The following is a 23,520-nucleotide window of genomic DNA, read 5'->3' on the forward strand; positions in this document are numbered from 1 at the left end:
AAATTTTAGCCATTTCAGTGTGTGTAATGGTCTAACTTATTGTGGTTTTAATTTATATGTTCCTGATGACGAATGATGTGGGACAGGTATTCTCATGATTATCAAGTCTTCGTATTTTTGGAGATACTTTATTAAGTCTTTTGGCCTTTTTTGTTGCATCGTCTTTTTTTTTTTTTTTTAAGATTTTATTTATTTATTTGACAGAGATAGAGACAGCCAGCGAGAGAGGGAACACAAGCAGGGGGAGTGGGAGAGGAAGAAGCAGGCTCACAGCAGAGGAGCCTGATGTGGGGCTCGATCCCATAACGCTGGGATCACGCCCTGAGCCAAAGGCAGACGCTTAACCGCTGTGCCACCCAGGTGCCCCCGTCTTTTTGTTTTTTAATCTGTAGTAGTTTTTATATACTCTGATGATAAGTCCTTTGTCAGACATACATGTCGCAAGTATTTTTGCTATTTGTCTATTGACTTTCTAAATCGTGTGCTCTGAAGAGCAGAGTGACACACAGTTTATTTATGCTTTTCTTATGGTTAGTGCCTTTTGTGCCCTAAGAAATTTTTGCTTACCCCAAGGTCATGAAGGTATTTCCTGATTTAGAAGCTTTTTCTATAAACCTTATAGTTTCTGCTTTCATACTTGGGTCTCTGATCCATTTGAGTTAATATTTGTGTATGGTATAAGGTATAGGTCAAGGCTCATTATTTTCTATATGAATATCCAGTTGTTCCAGCAACATGTGTGGAAAAGACAATCTTTTCCCCATTAAATTACCTTTGAAACTGTAAAAATTCAATTGATCCTACATGTGTATTGGTCTGTTTCTGGGCTCTATTCTGCTCCCATTGATTTTTATGTCAATATCAGAGTAAGTCTTGAAAGCAGGTATTATAAGTCTTCCAATTTTGTTGTTTTTCTGAACTGCCTTGACTCTTCTAGGATACTCTCATTTCCATATAAACTTTAGAATAAGCATGTAAAAAAAAAAAAAGCCTGCTGAGATTTTAGTTAGAATCTAGATCAATACATTGAATCTATAGATCAGTTTGTGAGAGAATTGACACCTCAATAATAGTGAGTCAGTCAATGAACATGGTATACCTTTCCATTTCTTTAGATCTTATAAATTCCTTTCAGGAATGTTTTGTAGTTTTCATTGTACATGCTATATTTTGTTAAAATTTTCCTTAAGAATTTAATTGGTTTTGGTATTTTTGTTTTTTAAATTTTATTTTTCAATTATTCATTGCTAGTATATGGAAATACAATTGATGTCTACACATTGTCTTTGTATCATGCAAATCCACTTATTAGTTATAGTAGTGGTTTTATAGATTCCTTTGGATTTTCTATGTATTTTTTTTTTAAGATTTTATTTATTTATTCGACAGAGATAGAGACAGCCAGCGAGAGAGGGAACACAAGCAGGGGGAGCGGGAGAGGAAGAAGCAGGCTCATAGCGGAAGAGCCTGATGTGGGGCTCGATCCCATAATGCCGGGATCACGCCCTGAGCCGAAGGCAGACGCTTAACTGCTGTGCCACCCAGGCGCCCCTGGATTTTCTATGTATTAAATCATGTTATCTTCAAATAGATAGTTTTATTCTTCATTTTCAATATTTATATGTTTTATTTCTTTGTCTTGCCTTAATACACTGGTTAGGACCCCCAGAACTATGCAGTTGTAGTAAGAATGTACATCTTTGTTTTGTTCCCAGTCTTAAGGTAAAGTGTCCAGTCTTTCGCCACTAAGTAGATATTAACTATAGGTTTTCATAAGTGTACTTTATTAGGTTGAGGAATTTCCATGTTATTCTTGTTTGCTGAGTTTTCTTTCTTTTTTTTAAATCTTAAATCACTTTGAATTTTGTTGTATGTTTTGCTGCATCTATTGAGTGGTTCAAATGTGTGTCTTCCTTATTCTGTTAATATTGTGAATTACGCTGGTTGTTGAATATTAAACCAGTCTTGCGTTCCTGGGATAAACCACATTTAGCCATGATGCATTTTTTATGTATTAGTAATTTAATTTGCTAATATTTTGTTTAGAGTTTTTATGTCTAAGTTCATAAGTGATTTTGGTGTACATTTTCTTTTCTTATAACATCCTTGTCAGACTTTGCTATCAGGGTTATGCTGGGTTGGATATTGTTTTCTCTTCCTCTGTTCTCTAAAAAATGTTTATATAAAATTCATTCTGTTTCTTTCTTAAATTTTTAATAGAACTTATCCGTTAAGCCATAGGGGCCTGGAGTTTTCTTTGTGAGGTTTTAAATTATGAATTCAATTCCTTTAGCAGATATAGGATGATTCAGATTTTTTACACCTTCTTGGGTCAGTTTTAGAAAGTTTTATTTTTCAAGGAATTTTTCTAACTCCTTGGACTTACCAAACTTACAGCTGTAAATCAAAGTCAAGATGGAGTAACAAGGACCAGATTTGCCCTTCTGCCTGAGCCAACCAACTAACCAACCAAACAAATATGTGAAACAATGGTTGTCATTAGATAAAACATCAGGCAATAATAGCTATTGACAGCTGAGAGTAAGGAAACAAACAAGGTGAACCTCCTACAATTACCTGAACTTTTTGCCTGGGGAAAGATTCAAGACCGGGATGCCTAAGGAAGAACCCAAGTGGATCCAGCCATTTCCCTGAGTTGCGGGGGTGGAGCTGGGAGTCTGGGAAGGTAGAGGTGGGTGGAGTTTGCAGGGCAAGGTACTGGAGAAGACAGAGCTTGTGTGGGTGTGCACGGACGGGCACGCACAAGTCTTCAGCTAAATACTGGACAGTGCATGCATCCGAGGAAACTAAGGCTGAAGAAAGAACTACCCAAACGCATTAGAGAGGATAATCCTTGAAGTTTGCACACCTGTTCCCACCAGAGTGGAAAGCTTCGTACGTAATTCAGACAAAGCATTCCAGTCAGTTGGTGTCCTCAGAAAAGTCTTTCCTCCACAATGGGGCAGAATTAGCTCTAAACTAAATGATACTCAGCTCCCACCTGACAAAGTTTAAAAACAAAACCTGAATCAAACTGTGTCTAAGTAACTTAATCACAGCGCAGAACAAAGGTCAAGCATATTTATAGGAATAGAAAAATGGGTAGTAATTTTTCGTTACACTCTTGGTATTATGATTGATGTAGCATAGAGACTCTGCATTTTTGAAAATCCTTTTCTACCGAGTGGTGAATTTTATTTCTGCAGGCAGTTGAATTTTTGATGGGTCACTCTGCCCGTTTCGAGGCTTGGTTTATCCGTTTTTGTTAAGGTGGGTCGATTTCAGTGTTGCTCTCATTCCTGGGGTTATAGTGCTTACTCCTAGGGTAGGGCATGGTCCTTATTCCTAAGAACTTTCTCCACTGAGTGCCCTGTACTTCTCCACTCTGGCTGCATCAGAACTCCAAGTTCTCTTCAGTATTCTGCAATGTCTGCCATCTCTGTTCATCTCGCAGCTCCCCAGCAGCTGTTCTCTGCTAAACCGTGTGAACTATGGCCCTGGGTCCAGACAGCCCTTCACAGATTTGCTGGGACCTCTTGGGGGCAGTTCCCTGTTGGCTCCGGCCACCTCAGCAGCCCTGCACTCTCACCTGTTTCCTCCCCCAGACTCCTGCGTTTCTCCCAGGGCAACCACTGCTCTAGGCCTGGGCCCCGCTTATGTCCCGGAAACTTGGAAACCACCTTCCTCGGAAGAAAGCTGGGGTGACTATGACTATGGGATCTTCTTCTTCTATCAAGGTAGCAGCTCAGCGCTTGCTCAGTGCCTGAAATCAGTTGCTTCATATCTTTTGTTCACTTTTATAGTCATCGATAATGAGAAGTTAAGGCTGATGTCAGCTACTAAGTCGTGGCCAGGCCTAGAAAACCCATGATGTATTTTTATTCATTTGTTTTTATGGAGGCAAAATTCACAGAATAATCATTTTAAAGTGGACAATTCAGTGGCATCCGGTATGTTCACCGTGTTGTATGACCACCACCTCTGTCTAGTTCCGAAACATTTTCATTACACAAAAATGAAATCCTGTGCCCATTAGAAAGCTCCTGGCAACCCCCAATCTCCTGTTTCTATGGCTTTATTCATTCGGGATAATTCCTGTACCTGGAGTGATACAGCATAGGGCCTTTTGCATCTGGCTTTTGCACCCGGCGTGTTTTCAAGGGTCAGCCGCACTGTGGCAAGCACCACTACCTCGTTCCTTCTTACGACTGAACAATAATCTATTTATGGATACGCCACAACTTGTTTCTCCCTTCATCAGTTGATGGTCGTTTGGGTTGTTTCTTCCTTTTGGCTGCTGTGACGAGTGCTGCTATGGACATACGTGTGCATGTATTTGAGTATCTTTCTGCACTTCTTCTGGGCATATAACAAGGAGTGGAATTGCGAGGTCATGTGGTAATTCTATATTTAGCTTTTTGAGGAACTGCCAAATTATTTTCCACAGTGGCTGAGCCATTTTACGTTCCTATCAGTGGTGTACAAGTGTTCTAATTTCTCTACTTCCTTGCCAATGCTTGATATTTTCCATTAAAAAAAATATGGCCATCCCAGTGGGTATGACGTGGCATCTCATTTGTGGTTTTGACTTGTGTTTTTCCAATGACCAATGACTTTGAGCATGGTTTCATGTGCTTACTGGCCGTTTGTGTATCTTCAGGGAAATGTCTATTCAGATCTTTGGCGCATTTTAAAATTATGATGTATTTTAAGTGAAAATAGTTAATATGTATGTTATGATCCCAGTTTGGTAAAATAACAAACATTGTGGGTTGTATGCGCACACACACGTGTATGTATACACACACACACACATAGAACATAGTGGTTAGATGCACAAACAGAATAACATTGCCTGGTTTGTACCCTGGTTCTGAGATCACATGTACAACTATGGACAAGTTACCTAATCTCTCTGTGTCTCAGTTTCCTTACCTTTGAGCTGGAGATAAATAACCGGTTTGTGCTGCAGTCAGGATGAAGTGAGGGTCCATGCAAAGGGCTTAGAACAGTGCTCAGGAACACGGTAACTATTTGATAGTATTTACTGTTTATATAATAATAATAACAACAATATACAGATAGACGTTGGCTTATGCATAGATAAAAAGTGGGCAAGGAAAGACAATCAAACAGTAACAGGAATTTCTGCTGCAGAATAGGACTGGAAGGGGATGGGGCACTTCCTCTTTGTAATTAAGGTAGTTTTGTTTGAATTTGTCAAAACGAGCATGTATTAAAACGTAAAGATTTTTTTTTAAAGCTTACTGATGTAAAAAATAAGGGAACTTCCTGCTTTAAAATTTAACTTTAACCATACTTCTCTCTCCAGGCTCTACAAGTGCCAGATGGCCTTACCTTTTCTTATGGCTTTTCTGAGGCAGCAGTTTGAAGGAGCTTTCCAAGGAAGGGCTATGAGGTGGCCCCTGTGTGCCTCTCCAGAGACCCCCCTCCATCCCCATCTCTGTTCTCCAGCTTCTCAGAACTTCCTCTAGCTCCTGGCACACCTTACTTTCTTATGCTTAAGAGACTTTTCATTCTTTGTTCCCTCTGCCAGGAATATTGCCTCGGACTCCACCCTACACCCTTACTATCCTCCTTGAACTTACTTGCTCGGGAAAGCCTTCCTTTATCCCTCTTCCAAGCTGAGTTGGGTGTCCCTCCCATTCCTGTGCTCGTCTAATGCTCTGTGTGATCCCGGATTTACCTCTTGTTACACCACACTGGGCATCTCCTCTGATAGCGACCTTGTAGAATAGGAGCCATATTTATTTCCATCATGGCTTCACGGCTCTATCCTCAAAGGCTACATGTGACTGGAAACAAATGAAAGAATGAAGGAGGGTCGGATGTGGTTCTCCAGTCAGAGGCCCAAGCTTCAGCCCTCCACCGTGTGTCCTGGATTATTTGGTACACCTACATACACCTCATAAACCTAGAGCTTTCAAGATCTAAAGAAACCCTCTTGAGGTAATTTCCCCAAATGGAAAGTTAAGTAGGTCATAGACCCTTGCCTCCACACACAATTGAATTGCCTATAGATTCCAAAGAACTGATGATTATCACCCATCCGATTCTCCCGGATATTATTGAAGGGTCATATCCTTCTGTGAAATAAAGCGAGATGGTTTTCTTCCCCCAAGCCTGTGAGTCTCAAAACAGCCACCCCCTCAAGTTCCAGTGGTGGTGCAGCTGTTCTTCCAAAAAATAAAAATAATTAGAAAAATATTTTTACCTCCCTGTGAAATAAATAACTTGAAGTTTCCAAAATTTCCAAAAGAAAAAAATTAAGATGTACTGAGTGTCCAGTACATGTTCCTGGCATGAGAACACCATAGCGCTGAGGAGCTAACACGGAGGTAGGGCTCCAGGCATTCTTCAGAACAAATGAGCACCACATAAAGGCATTACCAGAACAAATGAGCACCCATGAGGCCAAGCCAGGAGACTACATCCTCTTATTATTTTTCTTAAAGATTTATTTATTTCTTGGCGGGGGGGGGAAGGAGGGGGAAGGGGCAGAGGGAGAGCATCTTTAAGCAGACTCCCCACTGAGCACCGAGCCCGAAGCAGGACTTGATCTCACAACCCTTGAGATCATGAATTGAGCCGAAACCAAGAGTGGGATGCTTAACCGACTGAGCCACCCAGGTGCCCTGAGAGTACATCCTTCTGTGAGCCAATGTCCAGATCCGTGTATTAAGACTAAACTTGAAAAAGTCACTGTAGGCTACTGTTACTCTTATTGGTGTGAGCTATTCTAGCTACGGTTATCTCGGGCTTGTGTGCTTGATGGTATGTGTATTTAGGCTGTCGTGGCAGTGGTGGTGGGGTTGAGTGTGTCTTCTACTTGTTATTTCATAATTCTTCTCATGGGATTTATGGGATTCTGGTCAATAATAAACAATGGCTCTTATTATTCTGTGTGAACAAATAATAGAATTATAGGTGTAGGGGTGATTAGGATACGAAGAGCTTCCTGTATCCTAATATAAGTGAGGTATCAATCATGGCCAAGTTGGGAGAGATGCTCAACTTCTCTTGTCCCATGGGGTCTGCTGAGGCCCACCTCTTAAGCTCAGCTGCCCCAGGGGCTCACGGGAGATGAGCAGACTCTCTTGCTGAAGCACACTTGCGTCCCCTGATGCGCACTTGTCACCTGACAGAGAGCAGTGGCGGGCCGGCTGGCAGTGCTGCCTGGTGTCCCAAGATGCCCCAGCTTCCAGCTGAGACGGGAGCTGATCTTGAGATTTCTGGAGCAGCCAGTGATACAGATCTGGCCTTCACAAAGGGTTGTGTAGCCGGGGTAGCCGTAGCCTGAGATACATCCCTGCTCCTTAGCATCCAAGACAGACCTGAGAGTCTCACAGGGCCAGTAATATTAATATTAATCACCACCACCACCATCACAGCTAACATTCGAGTGTTTACTATGTGCCAGGCATTCTGCAAAACACTTGAGATGGAATATTTTATTTGATCTTCCCAAGAATCCTAGGGGGTTTACCCCCATCTTACAAATAAGAAAGATTATTTGTAAATAAGGCCGAGCAACTTGCTCAAGGTCACCTAACTCGTAAGTGGCGGAGGGGGCAGCCGTTCGTGGGTGGTGGTGGGCGCACCCTATGGGGACCTCCAATGGGTCGCGTCCTTGCATAGTCCTGCCCCTTGAATGTGGGCAGAACCTGTGACTTGCCCACAGTACATAGAAAATGCCGAGGTGATGGATGTCACTCCCAGGATTACACCACCTTATTATACAAGACTCCGTCTTAGCGCACCGCAGCAAGAGAGAGTCTCCCGATGGCCTTGCCGAAGCGAGCACCTGTTGCGAACTGCCTCCGGAGAGGGCTACATGGCAAGGGACGGCAGGCCACCTCTCTCTGACAGCCAGTAAGAAGTTAGGGGCCCTCACTCAGACAGCCTCAAGGGGGTGAATTCTGCCGATAACCCGCATGAGTTGGGGAGCGAATGGTTTCCTGCTTGAGCCTCCGGATGAGAACACAGCGTGGCAGCAACACCTTGATTACAGCCTCGGGAGACCTTGAGCAGAGAACCTAGCTGAGCTGTCCAAGCCCGGACTCCTGGCCTGTGGGCCCCATGAGCTGACAGCGTGTTGTTCTGAAGCACTGTGTTTGTGGGGAGCCCTTGACCTCCCACACAGCACACTCCCCTTCCACCGCGCCCACCCTGCGGCCGGTGTCTGCGCACTGGCGTACGTACCCTTCTGCGGAGCTCAGCTTTCCCTCGCCAGGGAGTTCCAGCCTCATTTTCTGGAACAGGGTCAGAGCGAGGGAATCCTGGGCTTCTTTCTGATAGGAGGCAGAGAAGCAGGGGACCCAGGAACAATCAACTGTTTATCTGAAAGATTAGCAGGAAGCATGTGGAGCCCTCCTGCCTTGTGACATTTCTAGGCAAGCAGAGACTTTGGGTTAGGATTAAGGCATAATATCCGAGGATTGGTTCTAGCAAAAATGCGCTCTAATGATATCATATGGCAGGAAGGGGGGTTAGATTGAGATTTGAACCACGGTTCCATAACGATGGTGTTTAACTGGGTTAGTGCTGGGCGTCTAAGGCCCATTTCGCTATGACTTTCAGAGCCGGCATGTAAAGGAGGGCCCGTAGTCTACATGGTGTTGGAGCGGTACCGTGTCTGTGGGATCCATGCAGTTTTTCTACTTCATTGAGCATGGCACTGAAAGCCAATACTGCGGGACAGGGCTGCCTGCATAATCCTTCCAGAAATAAAACACAGCCCTATGTGTGGGGACTGAAACGAGAAGGTTCCTCTTGCTCGTTGACCACGTGTGTGCCCCGTCAGGCCTGTGCTGAGCCGTGTCAACCAGGCCTGCGGTGTCAGGCCATTTAAAAAGGCCTTTCCAGTCTCTGCCTTGCCCCCCATTAAATCCCCTCACGTGCTGGCACCAGAGGCTGAGGGCCGCAAGAGGGCCCACCCAGGGCGGGCCAGCTCTGCAGACGGAGCTGGCACTGTCCTGGTGGGCCATGAAATCACCTTTACTGATCATACTTTGCAAAGAAGGGGGAAGAAACACCCAGAGCCTGAACTCGGAGGCCCAGGCTTGGGGCTGGTGTCTAGGGAGCTGGCCGGCCCAGCCTCGGGGTGGCAACTTGCTTTCTTAGTGAAGTGCCTCAAGAAGTGAGAACAGTTACCGATTCATCTCTTCATAGAAGCCACAGGACTTTTGGGTCCTGCCTCTATGTGCCCCTTGAAGGGACAAAACACTTGCCTGTTCAAAACTGCCTCTTGCGGACATGGCAACCACACCAGGCTGTGTCCCCCGCCCCGCCCAGCCCCTGTCCATCTGCATCCCTAAACTGGGATGGCCCGAGGAGGCGGCGAGGCTCTGGGCTTTGGGAGACGTGCAAGAGGACGGGGTGAGTGGCGGGCGATCAGCCTCAGAGAGGCTAGGGTGAGGGGGACCCCCCAGAGAGCCTGGCCCTCAGCGGGGAGAGGATTCCTGGACTGCGGTCTACATGAGATGGCAAGAGGCTGGGCGAGAGCTGGATGGCTTGTCTGGGTCCTCGGGTCCTCCTGGGGAGATCAGGCATCAGTGTTAGCCAGACATTGATACGCACCTTAAGACGACAGAGGAGAAGCACAAGACAAAACACGGCAGATGTACGAAACCCAGCGTGCCTCGCTCCAGCCCCATCTGCGAAAAATACTCGAAAGAGACTGATAGAACAAGAGATGAATCCGCTAGAGGCCTCGGCAGGTACGAAGGTGGAGTGGCTCCCCGATCTCTCTACCTGTGACCACAAAGGTGCCATGGGGCTCGTGGTACAGGTCCCTTCTGAGCGCGACAGCTCCTGCTCCAGCCTCTCGCCGTGGACCCGCTCGGCGCCCAAGTCCATGGGTGCTTTCAGCACTTCCATTTTATGTGCATCGCATGTTCGTGTTGGTGTTTCCTTGTTTTCTATTCCCTGACTTGGACTGGTTGCATCAGGCTCCTGTTGATTCTGTTTCCCACTGGCTCAGCTAAGGAGTCCTACTGCGCTGCCCTAAAGGGCACTTGTCTCGCGGTGGCCGGGTGCAGGGTCCCCCAGGCAGCGGCGGGCGGTGCGTCGGGAGTGCCGGGCACACCCCCATTTAGGAAAGTGCAGTGGTTATGTAGAGGGACCCTCCCTCTCCTCCCGTTGCTGAAAGAGCACACATCGCTCCACTACTGTTTGAAAATAACAGGCCGGGGGTGCCTGGGTGGCACAGCGGTTAAGCGTCTGCCTTCGGCTCAGGGCGTGATCCCGGCGTTATGGGATCGAGCCCCACATCAGGCTCTTCAGCTGTGAGCCTGCTTCTTCCTCTCCCACTGCCCCTGCTTGTGTTCCCTCTCTCGCTGGCTGTCTCTATCTCTGTCAAATAAATGAATAAAATCTTTAAAAAAAAAAATAACAGGTGGACTAAGGACAACAGAATGCATGGACAGACGGGACGGGTCCCCAGTGGAGCCCCATGTGCACCCGAGACTGTCTGCTTTGGGGTTTGTTTTACAGGACAGGACAGGCTCCGAGCTGCCTCCAGTATTTGGGATTTTCTGTTACATGCAGCAACGATGGCCTAACTGTTTGAACTCTACCTGTCTATGGGGGGGAGGATGAAATAGTCCCGTTTTATTGAGGACGGGCTCGGCCATGTGACTAGCTTTGGCCGATGAAGGCTTGGCAGAAGTGACCTGTGCCACTCCTAAGAGAAGCTTTGAGAGCCACTGTGTCATTCCACCATCTTCCCTTTTCCTCTGCCACGAGCCCACAAGGAGACACTCTCACAGTCCAGGTCCCAAGGTGAAGTGCAAACAGAGCAAGCCTTAGCGCCCATAATGGACCAGCTGTTTAAGCGAGAACTAAATCTTGTAAGCCCCGGAGATTTTGGAGTCACTTGTTAACACACATAACCCAGTTTATTCAGACAAACACAATCCTCAAACCTAATCCTAGTTACTGGTGTTTGTTCCTAAAATTGATCTTACTCAACAAGGCATCATGCCCTCTAAATATACGGTCACCACCCTGGGCTCATAATTGACCCCATTTTCCGAGAAAGCGATGATGGGGACATAGAGAGATTAGGTCACCTTCCCAGAACCGCACAGCCAGTCGGGGGAGCAGAGCCAGATTTCAAACCCAGGACTCAAGCCCTTGCTCATTTTACTGCAAGCAGCTGCCTCACGCGACAGGAGCAGCCTCCTGGCATCACAAGAGAAGTCCGCGGGCAACCGCGGCTCCACGCGGGGTTTTCTCACCCAGTTCCATTTTTTGCTGGAGTGACACACGGTTCTAAGTTCCTGACAGTTACCCTTGGAGTCTGACCGACTTATCACAAGATAAGGACCCTCCAGCCCCCAGACTTTCCATACTTAAAAAAAAGAAAAGACAAAGACCTTTAACTGTCAGTGCCCAACTCCCATTGCCAAACTGGGCATACACACGAACGTTTAGTTCGAGCACCCCTACTCTCTGGATTAGGGGCCTGAATAATCAGTTTTCTGAGTAGGGAGAGGTTAGCGTCAAGCTCACCTTTGTGCAGTAATTCTAGGCTTCTGGCTAGACTCAGATCACAGGGGCGTGTAGTTAGCAGAACAGGGTCCCCATTATCCGGGAGACTGGGGCTCACTGACTCTCCTGCTTCCCGCTTCTGAGTTTGGCAGGATGGCTGCCTCCTTCAGGAAACTCCGGCAGTCCCCAGCCGTCTCCCTGGGAGAGAGCAGAACTTTGTCAAGGGCGCCTTTCAGAAGGGAAAAAAATCATCCCAAACCCTCACAGTGGCATAAACCTAACCATTCAGGGTCCCCTCACAGACTTTTTACACAGGACTTCAGCGGGGGAAACTGGAGGTGGGGAACCCAATGCAGAAGAGAGAAGAAAGGAGCTCCTTGAATTCGATTTTGAACATGAGCAAGGACACTGCAAGTTTCAGTTTGATGGGGGAGGGAGGGAAGCAGGGGGAAAGCATCGACATTTCCATAGGTGAGACCATTTGTTTTTATCTTGATGTTTTCCCTACGTGAGTTTTTACGTAAGTGGATTTCTGGATCTCTGGGCTATAATTTGGGGTCTATTTAATGATGAAAAAAGTTGGTTTGGACCAAAGCACACTTGAAAGCTCTGCTTCTCCAAAGCTGATTTATTGCCTCCTGCTTCTCTTCAGGGACTGTGCAGTGTTCTGATCAAGGCTCTTTCTGACCTTCATGCCCATTCTGCGCTATACAAGTTAGAGACCGCCCTCCCCCAGCCCGGGCACAGGCCCACTACAGGGAATAGGGAGAAAAACTTGCTGGGCTGGAAAGGGTAAAGTGAGGGTGCGCCAAGAATGGGGCTGAAGCACCAGAGGTGATAAATCTGTGGGAGTGTTTGGGTTGCTGTCTGCATGGAGAAGGGACTGTCACTAGCTCACCCGTGAGACAGGTGGGTGCCCCGGGCGGGGTGGGGCCGTCATATGGTAGCTTGGACTTGGATCATGATTTCTGAGATGGCTTGAAAAGGCAGATGCTAAGAGGCATCTAGAATCACGGCTCCAAGATGGATCACAGAACCCTAGAAGGGTGAAACTGGTGTCACTGAACTCAAGCATTAACCTCCTCATGTCCAGCCTTTGACCCTATCACGTAGCCATGAAGAGATTTAACCGGATGGTGTTCGCTGGCCTGAGAAGTTACTGCAGGCTGATGGCATGGATGTATTTAGAGCGTGTGGGTTTCATAAAGGCACAAGCAACCCTAATGTCACCAGCAAGACTTTTAGCAGGACTCCTCACCACATGCTGTCCTGTAACGGAGGAGATGGTAAACCCCCTCCCCAGTATTTCATGCACTTTCTCCCAAAGAGTAGATGGGTGGGGAAGAGACTCCAGTCACCTCTGTAGTGGATGGGGTATGAGTGAACAACTGTGGTGGAACCACCCCGAAACAATAGCGTTGGCTATTCCTTGCAAGTCTACAGAAAAACTATGGTTCTCCGGTGTGGCCTAGATGAAGCTGATCATGGCTTGGTTTGCTCACGCTCTTTTCCTTCTTCTCAGCTGGTACAATGGCCAGAGACTGGTTGGTCTAGGACGGCGTCACTCCTGTGTTCGGGGATTGGGTAGTTGTTGGCTGCCACAGTGGGGGTGACTGAGTCACGAGTGTCTCAGAATCCAGCAGGCCAGCCCAGGCTTGTTTTCTGGGTGGTGGCAGGGTTCCCAGAGAATGAAAAGGAGTATGAGAGGCTTTGAAGAACTGGCTCGGTGTCAATTACTACATTCCATCAGCCAAAGCAAGTCATGTGGTCAGCCTGGATTCAAGGATTGGGAAAATCAACCCCATGTCTTGATTGGAGGAGCTGTGAAGTCCGTTATCAATGGCATGGGTGCAGGCAGCTGGAGAATTAGGAACATACTTGTAGTCAGCTTACACGGAGGGACTGGCTGTGTTTGTGAGATGGCTGACCCAGGCCATGGGTGTGCTGTGTGACCTGGAACCCAAGCCATCTCTGTGTGAAGTGAGTAGACCCACAGAGGAATCAGACCATAGCCTTGACCTCCATGGGGCTGTCTCCCTAAGCAAGCAATTGCAGGGTCAAAGAGTGTCCCACATTAAAAATATCACCCATGGTTTCTTCTCTCAGTACCTTCCTGAGTGCTTCCTGCATTTTATAGAAGGGGAGACTGTAAAATCAGGGCATTGTTTTTTCATGAATATTTCTTTTTGAAACAGGGTTTGAACTCACTAAGCGTTGTTTTTGGGAAACACCCCATCACAGTATGTCTGCTCTGTAGTTTGATGGGCTCTTGCTAAGATGCTCTGCACATGGAAGAGGTAGAGAAGTAACCTAAGGCTTGCGGCTGAAGGGCTGTAAATCAAGCTTCGTAAATCTAGGCCACAGATGTGACCCACCAAGGACAGTAGTGAACCACAGTGCCCTGTCCACACTTAGTGAGACCAGAGCGCTCCATCACTTCCCTTGTATGTTTGAGTTGGTCTTGAATTATGACCTTGAAGACCTCTAGGGCCACCCGCACAGGCTGATGATGCCTCCATCTCTGAGAGAAAAGGAGCAGCACTGGTGGGGTCGCCAGATTCCCTGACCACTCCACCTCCACCCCATGGTGATCCTATTGGAAAATGGAAAGCCGCTTCTCACCCAAAGGGCGATGTGGCAAAGATTGCTGGTCGCCTGCCTAAAAGCTGTTCCTCACTGAGCGCGTTCTTTCGTGCCAATGGAACACGACTTTGGTTCTAGTACAGGCAGCAAAAGCTGCGTGTTTTCGCAAGGTGGTACACGCGCCCCAACCCCGGAGATGGAATGATGATTGATCCAAGCCAACCATTGCACGTCTTGTTCCTGTGCTAGTGATTGGTTTAAAGATGGACATGTGACCCAGTTTCGGGCCAATAGTACTTAAGAGGAAGTCGGCTGAGGGCTTCTGGGAAAGACTTCCCGTCATAAAACGAGAGCGCACTGAGAGAAACCGTCCCTCCTTCCTTCCTGCATGTTAGGCTTCTTTGAAAGGTGACGAAGTGATGTTTTGAGGCGTGGCACTCAGTCGCTCGGCGCAAAGGGGAGGCCGAGAGAATCGTTCCAAGCTGACCTACGCGCTGACATCATCGGGCTGTGAAGCAGCCTGGACCCAGGGACAGGATTCTGCAGACGCGCCGAGGCAGCATCTCTTGGGTGTCGCTGCGCTGTCTGGTCGGGACCTGGTTCTGATTTGTCCGCGCCTGTGCGATATTGGCTGTTAAGTGTTTTGAATACCACCCTCGTCCCTCGCTTCGAACCGGTGCCTCTGGATTTATTGTTAGGTAGTGAAAATAAACCCTCAGGTTTAAGCCACATTAATTGAATATCCAGTTACTTATAGCCAAAAGCATCTGAACTGATGCGCTTAGGGGTCGTGGGACCTCGGTCATGTCTGAACGTGCGAGCGAATATTTCACTTGCAGACTTTGGGGGCCGGTAGCCCTGTCGGCCTCTCCCCTATTCCTTTCCCGAACCTCACTCCCAAGTGTTAGGTAACAATAATGTTTCCCCCCATTTTTGGCTCCCTGAGATATATATATATATATATTTTAAAGGGAGTGGTGGGGGGGGGGGTAAGGACAAGCTATCTAACACCTGTGCCTGGAAAAGGAAGCTTTCTCAGTTCTATCAGCATGCCCTATCTGCTCTTCATGGAAGGGTTGAGATAGAAATTTATCCTCTTTGGCAGAAAGTAGGAGATTTAGCTAAGTTCTACTTAATCTGTCCATTTGCTCTTTTGCTAAACCATTTGATTAGCCATATTGATAATGTCCCTTCTAGGAATGAGACTTGGGTATCCATCAGTCAACCAGACAACCAATCAATGTCGCGCTGATGCACGCCATCGGTAAAACAGGCAGCTTCAGGGTGAAGGTCTATGGACGCGCTCGCTGCATTGTACTGCAATTATTTTTTTCTGTGTCCATCTTCCCTGCTGGACTGTGAGCAACTTAATGGCAAGGACCACATCCTTAATCTCTGTATTGTTAAGTTTGGCAACGGGGTCTGGCCCATACACGGTGCTTGATAGATGATTTGTTGAAAGAAAAAAAGAATGTATTATATACAAAATTATTTTAAAATGCACATCCTGCCAAGAGTAGATTACTTTTATGGCCACAGAATAACTTACTTTCTATCTGGCTGCCTGAAAAAATTCTAATTAGGGATCATGGAATATCTTATCCCATTTTTATTTTTTATTTATTTTTTATTTTTATTTTTTTATAAAGATTTTATTTATTTATTTGACACAGAGAGAGAGAGAGAGAGACAGCCAGAGAGAGAGGGAACACAGGCAGGGGGAGTGGGAGAGGAAGAAGCAGGCTCCCAGCGGAGGAGCCTGATGCGGGGCTCAATCCCAGAACGCCGGGATCACGCCCTGAGCCGAAGGCAGACGCTCAACGACTGAGCCACCCAGGCGCCCCTCTTATCCCATTTTTAAAACCAAGACATTCAACATACACTTCAAGGGGAATCAGCCTATCTTTCCACGTGCTTTTTGTGGCATGTTTGTGCCTAGAAACCTTTTCTAATGGGAAGGATGGTGCTTCCTAAGCAAGTCTCCTCCTAAACGGTTGGACGAGAAGCGAAAATATTATTCTCTGGGTTAAAAAAAATAAAAGAATTTTCATGAATCGCTAAGTAGTGTGTTTGAACTAACTTTAAAAGCTGACTTAAGAAACTAGATAAAATATATTTCTCTCTCTGCTAACCATCTCTCACCATGTCAGCTCATCTGAAGCCTCCCTGAGATCCGCGAGGGACAGCATGTAAGCCGTGCTTTAGATGGCCATCTGAAAACTCATCAAATAGCAAAGGTATGAAAAACAAAATCACCTCCAAAACTCTCGAACTGCATTGATCTGTGGCATAAAGCCTTCACCACAGGAAGAGAAATGATGGGTTTGAGACTCACAGGAGGGTTCGTTTAAAGTGCTGTGTGTGTGTGTGTTTTAATTTATGTATGGAATTGCCCGGGAGTAGTAAATAGACTTTATTTGCTATATTTTGAGGAAGATAAAATTATCAGGACTGTCTATGTATTTCAAAGCCAGGGAAAACAAAAACAGCTTTGAAGCCTCTCCTCCTGGATTTTTTTGTCCTAATCTTCTAAGAGATGGTCTTGATAATGTTTATTCTTTTCTTCTTTCTAAAACAGTTGAAAGTACTATTTTTCTCAGTTAAAATAGCAATCCGATTTTTTAATTAGGTCAGGTTAAGGTACCCATTGAGCACCACAGATTATTAAAATAATTGAAAAAGGGCAAGCAGGAATTTTGGACTAGCATCTCCCCCCTTCTCCCCAAATCTCTCTCCTCCTCCTCTCCCTAACCCTGCATGGCTCCCCCTGCTCTTTGGGGGGGTGGAATCCTCGTTTGGATTTATAAACACCATCTGGACAAGTTTCTCTGCTGTATTTCCCCAATAACCAAAGAGATAAGCCATTTCCGTCTGCTTGGAGATAATGTGTAGAGTTTTGTTTCAATTGGCGGGAGCGGGGAAGGGGACACACACAGCCCACATTTTGTGCAGCCGCCGAAGACTGACGGGCGGGGCTTTCTTTTCAGTTTTCACATACTAGGAAATACCAGTTTTTCACCAAATCCCCTGTGATTCTCCCCCTCAGCCCAGTGCGGTGTTGGCAAACTTTTTCTGTAAAGGGCCAGACAGCAAATACTTCAGGCTCTGTGGGACGTTTGGTCTCTGTCACGGCTACTCAAGCCTGCACAAAGGCAGCACTAACAACATGGAACTGAATAGGCATGACGGTGTTCAATAAAGCTTTATTGACAAAAACAGGTCATGCTCTGGCTTGGAACATCTCTCAGTGCTTTGCTGATGGGAGCCCAAACCATAGTTTTTTGAGTGATGGTGCCCTGCCTGCTGTCATGGGGAGTGGGGGGGAATGACCCAACAGTGGTTCTGACCCCTTCAGATAAGCCCATTGCAGCACCTGACCTGTGCCCAGGCCACACCTTTGCGTGATGGAGACCTGGTGGGCGTTACAGCATGTAAACCCTTGAATCAATGAGCTTGCCAGCTGTTCTTTTTGAGGCTCTACTAACGTCCCACCTCAGTCACGGTGATCAGCTTCTCCCCCACCCATAAATTCCCTTCTTTGGCCTCTTCTCCACACTCTCAACTAGGGCTAGCTTTCTGGAACAGAGTCTAATCACAGAGGTCTTAGTTGAACAATGGCTGATGAAGAAAAGTCCAGTTATGTCTAATCATGGCACTCAAGACTCTTCCTAAGCTGGTAACAGGATGACTTTGCCATTGGGCCTCGCATGTATAGTGCCTGGAGCCCATGATACTTTTTAGGGGCCTGAGAATGTGTTTTAGTTTGTTTTAAAGTAGGGAAAATGAGTATAAGCATAGTAATGAATATCTAATAATGAATCCAGCCTCACTTTCATTCATCTTTGTATCCATGCAGTCATAAATATAATTTTTTTAATTTCATAAATGAAGAGGCCCATGAAGGCAAAAGTAATGTAGGGCCCTTTCTAAGATGACCATATAAAAGATGGAATGCCTGGTTAAATTTGAATTTCAGATAAACAATAAATAATTTCTTAGTATAAGTATACCCCCAATACTGCATGGGACATACTTATCTTAAAAGCTTATTTATTGTTTATCTGAAATTCAAATCAACTGGGCATCCTGTTGATCTGACATTTAAGCTTTTATTTGCTAAGTCCGGCCGTGCTACAGGAACGTCATCCTGGGGCCCCGGCCGGCACCAGCCACAGCTGCGGCCTTCTCTCCCATGCTCCTGAAGCTAAATGTCTTAGGTCAGGTCTCCAGGAAGCAGATCTTAAGATGAGGATGTACGGGCAAGTAATGTATTTAAAGAAGTGCTCCCAGGGGAGACCTGTAGGCGTGTAGGAGAGTAGGAGTGTAGCAGAGGGACAGGACGAGGCAGGCCAGGACAGGGGAGGAGGCTGAGCCAGGCTCGAGGGCAGACCTGGCTATGCAGGGGTGCGTCAGCCTGACCCCACAGGGGAGCGTAGGTTGCACCTCAGAAATGTCCCAAAGGGCAGAGCCCTGGTATTGCCATCTCCCCAGGCCAGAAAGAGAGGGTAGCCCCGGTTAAAGGCTTGCCCCGTTAGCTTACTTTCCTTTGGTTTTACTCCTCAACCCACAGGTGCGCAGTGCAAAGGAGAAAGGGGGAGTCCGATGGGTGATGGCAGCAACCCAGGCTGCCCCCTCGCGTCCACCAGGCCCTCACAGAGGGGGCCTCTCAGAACACAGGGCTCCACCTTACTCTGATACCTCTTCTTTCTGGGGGGCGCCGGGCTGGCTCAGTCGGTTAGAGCATGCGACTCTTGATCTCGGGGTTATGGGGTGTGTCTTGAAAAAAGAAAATATTATTTTCTTTCTTTGCCACTGTTCTTAGCTCTATGTCTTAACCCTTGCTGTACCATCAAGCACGTTCGACATTTAGTTCTGGGGCCTGACCGAAGCCCTGCACCCCTGCCAGCACACCCCCCATGCCACACCCCCGAGCTCCCCATTCTCCAAATGTGTCACTCGCTTTCTCGCCTCTGTTGTTTTCCTTCTGTCATTTGCTCTGCTTCCCATCCTTTTCCGTCTGGCAAATTCCTGTCATCCCTGATGGCCCAGGAACACGCACTCTCCTCTGTGATGTTCTCTTACCCCCATCTTCGAGGGACGCGTCACTCCCAGGCCACCTCAGACACATCTGCACGGTCACTGCTCGATCCCCTGTGCTATAGTGATTCACACATCTGCTTCCTGGCTACCTGTGGCCTCCCCGCTGTCAGGGATCTGGTTTTAGTTCTCTGGTTATACCCAGTACCTCGCCCACAGTAGCTCCTGAAATGTTTGCCATGTGAATGAATGAACACAGAAAGTCAGTCGGTGGCTCGGCGCCCCTGAGCCCTGCGTTGTAATCCACCGGCCCCACATTCCTGTAGGCGAAGTGTGCGTGTGTGTGTTTCCGGCTCCAGCAAAGCAGACACACCAAAATGTTAAGTGGGAACATGAGAACAGTCCTCTTCAGATGCCCCTGAGCTTCGTGGAGCTTCACGGAAGCTAGATGGATGGAGGGCGCAACGGCCCCCGGAGATGTTGTCTCAGTCTCTTTTCCACGTGTCTGGGCTCCCCGACGGGGGCGTTCCCGACCCCACTGGAGTGTACCCTCTGATGACTTGAATTCGGCCTCCATTTCCAGGAGCGGGAGCCTGGCCCTACTCTACCTGCAATTACTGGCTGGGGGCCAGACTTTCCAGGCCCCTCTTCTGGGGGCTTCTTGTGACACCCTGGATTCCCCAAGCCTGGGGCGCCTGGCTGGCTCAGTCTGTTAAGCATCCGACTCTTGATTTCAGCTCAGGTCATGATTTCGGGGTGGTGAGAACGAGCCCCACATCGGGCTCTGTGCCGAGTGCGGAGTCTGCCTATGATTCTCTCTCCCTCTCTTTCTGTCCCTGCCTTTGCCCCACCCCCCAATTCATACTCTCTTTCTCTCTAAACAAAAATTAAAAAAAAAAAAACCACAAAAACCAACAAAACACCCAGGCCCGATGGATAGTAGGTAGCCTGAGGCGAGGAGCACCAGGAACTCCCATGGCCAGACTGGACCCTTTGGACTTGGACATGAGCCTTACTCAGACCTAGGGCTCACCTGCCCCTTTGACGCCCACGGTGTCTGCTGTCCTTCCCCTCAGCCCGCAGGGCAGCCCGCTCCCACAGCCAGAGGCAAACAGGCGGGGAGGAAGGAGAGAGCCCAGATGCCGGAGTGGACACATCTGGTTGGACTTTGGCCCTGGCACTAACCGGGGGAGGGGGCAGTCTTGGGAAAGCGGCTTCACCTCCGTTTCCTCTGCACCTGTCGACGGGGTAACGCTGTCTCACAGGAAGGAACTAAGTGAGGTCACTTAGATGCACGAAACAGCCTCTGTTCCTTTCCCTCCTGTTTTGGGGGCTCTCCCTGTTCCCAGATTTCTCCCTCCCCTTCCCCTCTTGACCCTTGAAGTCCAGGGTGCAAAGTGCCTCATGGTCTGAAAGAGAAAAGAAAAGGAAAGAGAGGCACCCTCGCAGAGTCCGGCCGCACAGCTGACTCTCTTGGGGTCCCCCTCCTGCTCCCTGGGGAAGGCAGGGCCACGTGAACCCAAAGGGCCGTGGCACATGAGGAGCTGAACAGGGCACAGACCGCACAGCACATGTGGATCAAACTGCAAAGAACCACGTTATGAGGAAGAGTCCTAATGGAATATTCCTGCCCATGTCAGTGGGCAAAAGGGGATGAAGTGACCAAGGGACAGTGAGGAGGAAGGCGCCGGAATTTTCATCTTCAGGGGGTCTGCAGTCCCTCAGGCTGCCTCCCCTGGCACGGGACGGGGTGCCCCGGGCTTTCTGGGACACGTGGTAAGATTCGCTCTCTGATCAGTTCACTGAGTACAGGGCAGGGTCCTTCGGCGGAGAGGAGCTCGGCGAAGGTGAGATGTCCATTACATCGTTACGATTTCCCACCCTTCCCACTTGCTTCAATTTCTGACTCCTTCGCTGCCTCTTTCCTTTCACCCCGGCCAAGTAAATAGAATGACTCAGAGATTCAGTGACAACTGCTCTCAATCTCCAATTTAATTCAGCTAGTTTCCTCCTGTGCACAAAAAATGTCCCAGGTTGCTCCTTCAAGACAAATTATTTGGTTACTTTTTTGTTTTTTTCCCCCAATATCACACGCAGGGGCTGGGGGGTGAGATGAGCTCCTTGGTCCCCACGGTCCAGTAGGAGAGACAGGGATGTAAATAAATGATCCCAGGACACGTGCTAAGTCCTGCCACAAAGCGCCGCGTGAGGTGCTGGGGGAACATGGGGAGACAAGCGACAGACGGCCCCCTGAAGAACGTGCGCGCTGGGACTGAGTCCTCAAGGGTGAGTCTGTGCTTGTCCAGACGGACAGGGCAGGACCCATACCCGCGGAGAGACCAACGTGTCCGAGGGTTCGCATGCCCAGGGCGGGTTGGCTAGAATACAGGGTATTTGAGGCGAGAGCAAGGGCTGGAGCTAGACAGGTAGGCTGAAGCCTGTCAATTCACTCAACAAATATTCCCTGGATGTCTCCTGTGCACCGAAGATCATGCCACGTTCTGGGCCCCAACAGGCGGGAGACCGTTGTGGCCGAGGCCTGCTCAGGGCGCGCCCACCGCGAAGGAGACCCAGGGAAGCAGGTGCTCGGTGCCCCACGCTGAAGAGCCTTTGGAGGCTGTGTGAAGAAAGGCGTTTTTTCTGCAGTAGGAGATTAGGAACCGTTGAAGGATTTTGAACAAACAAAAGAAAGTCATGCTCATTTCAATGTTGTAGTTTGTGGACGATGGAGTGGAGATCGGTAACACCAGGGAGAGGGAGGCAGGTAGGAGGCCAGTGTGATAATCCACGTAGGGTATGACAAAGGACTTAATTAGGCAGGAGGAGTTTTTCAGGAAGTGATCTGGCTAGGCTCTCATACCCTGACTCTTTAGCAAAGACCCCTCTTCTTTTATTATGGTCGAATATCTAGAACATAACATTTAGCACTGTAACTATTTTACAGTACACAATTCAGTAGCATTAGTACATTCACAGAGTTGTACAGCTATCACCACTACCTAGTTCCAGAACATTTGTATTACCTTAAAAGTAAACCCTATAATTATTAAGCACTCACTCCCCATTCCCCCTCCTCCTGTCTCCTGGCAACCACACATTCACTTCCTATCTCTGTGGATAGGCCTATCTGGATAGTTCATGCAAATGGAATCATATGTGACCTTTTGTGTCTTTTTTTTTTTCCACTTAGTATAATGTCTCTAAGCTCTATCCACATTGTAGCATGTGTCAGTACTTCGTTACTTGTTATGGCTGCACAATACTCCATTGTATGGATATACCACATGTGCTTTATTCATCCGTTATGGACATTTAGATTAGTTCCACATTTTGACTATTGTGAATAATGAAGTTATAAACATTAATGTACAAGTTTTTTATTGCTTTTTTTTCAACTCCTATTTTCAATTCTTGTGGGTATGTACCAAGGAGTGGAATTGCTGAGACCCCTTCTTTTAACTTCAACATTTTAGTTCTCAGAAAAACCTATTTTTTGAAACACTTACAGGAAAGCTTTCTTCGCCTGCCTAAGGATTATTAATGCCAATGGTGGTATTTCTTTCGGTTTGTGATTTTAGTGGTATCAGCTTCAATCCTAAACTTTTGCCTGGGGCCTGCCTCCTCTCATCAGCAAGAAGTGATCTTCAGGAAGGGTCTGGATTTTCTAAAGTGGTCGCAGAGGCAAATTGGCTTGGATTCCTTGACCTAGAGACATATGGTCAAATTTCTTGACTAAAACAGAGTCCATATTGTCAGTCCTGATTGCCTGCCTGGATTATTCAAGGAAGGCCTCAGGGGACCAGTGTTGATAATTAGAGACTCTCAGCTTCTGACCTCAGCACCTGCTTTAGGATGTAGAATGATTATCATTCCATGGTCATTTGAAGGATAGATGCAACACTATTTCCTCCGTTGGCCAAAGTATGGTCTTCTACGATGGCTAAATCGAATGTTGAAACGCCTTAGCCCTCTTGGTTTTATATGTACATTTGGGGAGCAATAATGTGCCTGGATGTTTCTGTCTGTACTGATGTGGCCTGGTGGGAAGAACATTGTCTTTGGACCTGACAGAACTGAGTTTTAATCCTGCTACTTCCTAGCTCTATGACCTTGAACAAGTTATTTAAACTCTCTGAGCCTAACTTCCCTCATTTGTAAAAGAAAAGTTGTAATACCATCAGGATAAGAATGATTTAGTTTTGGCTAATGCCCCAAAATGCTGAGAAAAAAAAAAAACTAGATGGCAAGGATTCCCCCTCATTCCAAAGGTGAGGTGTTAGGACACATATGCAGGACTTATAAGGAGGCATTCTGGAACCAGTGTTGTGATCCCTACCCTCTACCTACTGCTGCCTCCCTCAAAGTATACAGAGCCTGAAGCTGTCA

General features: G+C 47.4%; 1 long non-coding RNA gene across 1 annotated transcript in view; it reads right to left on the reverse strand.

Moving 5' to 3' along the window:
- Nucleotides 1-11,316: 11,316 nt before the first annotated feature.
- The window catches only part of LOC123776942 (uncharacterized), a 46,188-nt gene continuing 33,984 nt past the window's right edge, over nt 11,317-23,520 (reverse strand). Inside the window, exon 4 of the long non-coding RNA XR_015721317.1 lies at nt 11,317-11,712. This is a non-coding gene — a long non-coding RNA (uncharacterized LOC123776942). The remainder of the gene's footprint in view (nt 11,713-23,520) is intronic.

This window comes from Ursus americanus, chromosome 23 (genome assembly GCF_024610735.1).
Source record: "Ursus americanus isolate L20-20 chromosome 23, mUrsAme1.1.p, whole genome shotgun sequence".
NCBI lineage: Eukaryota > Metazoa > Chordata > Mammalia > Carnivora > Ursidae > Ursus > Ursus americanus.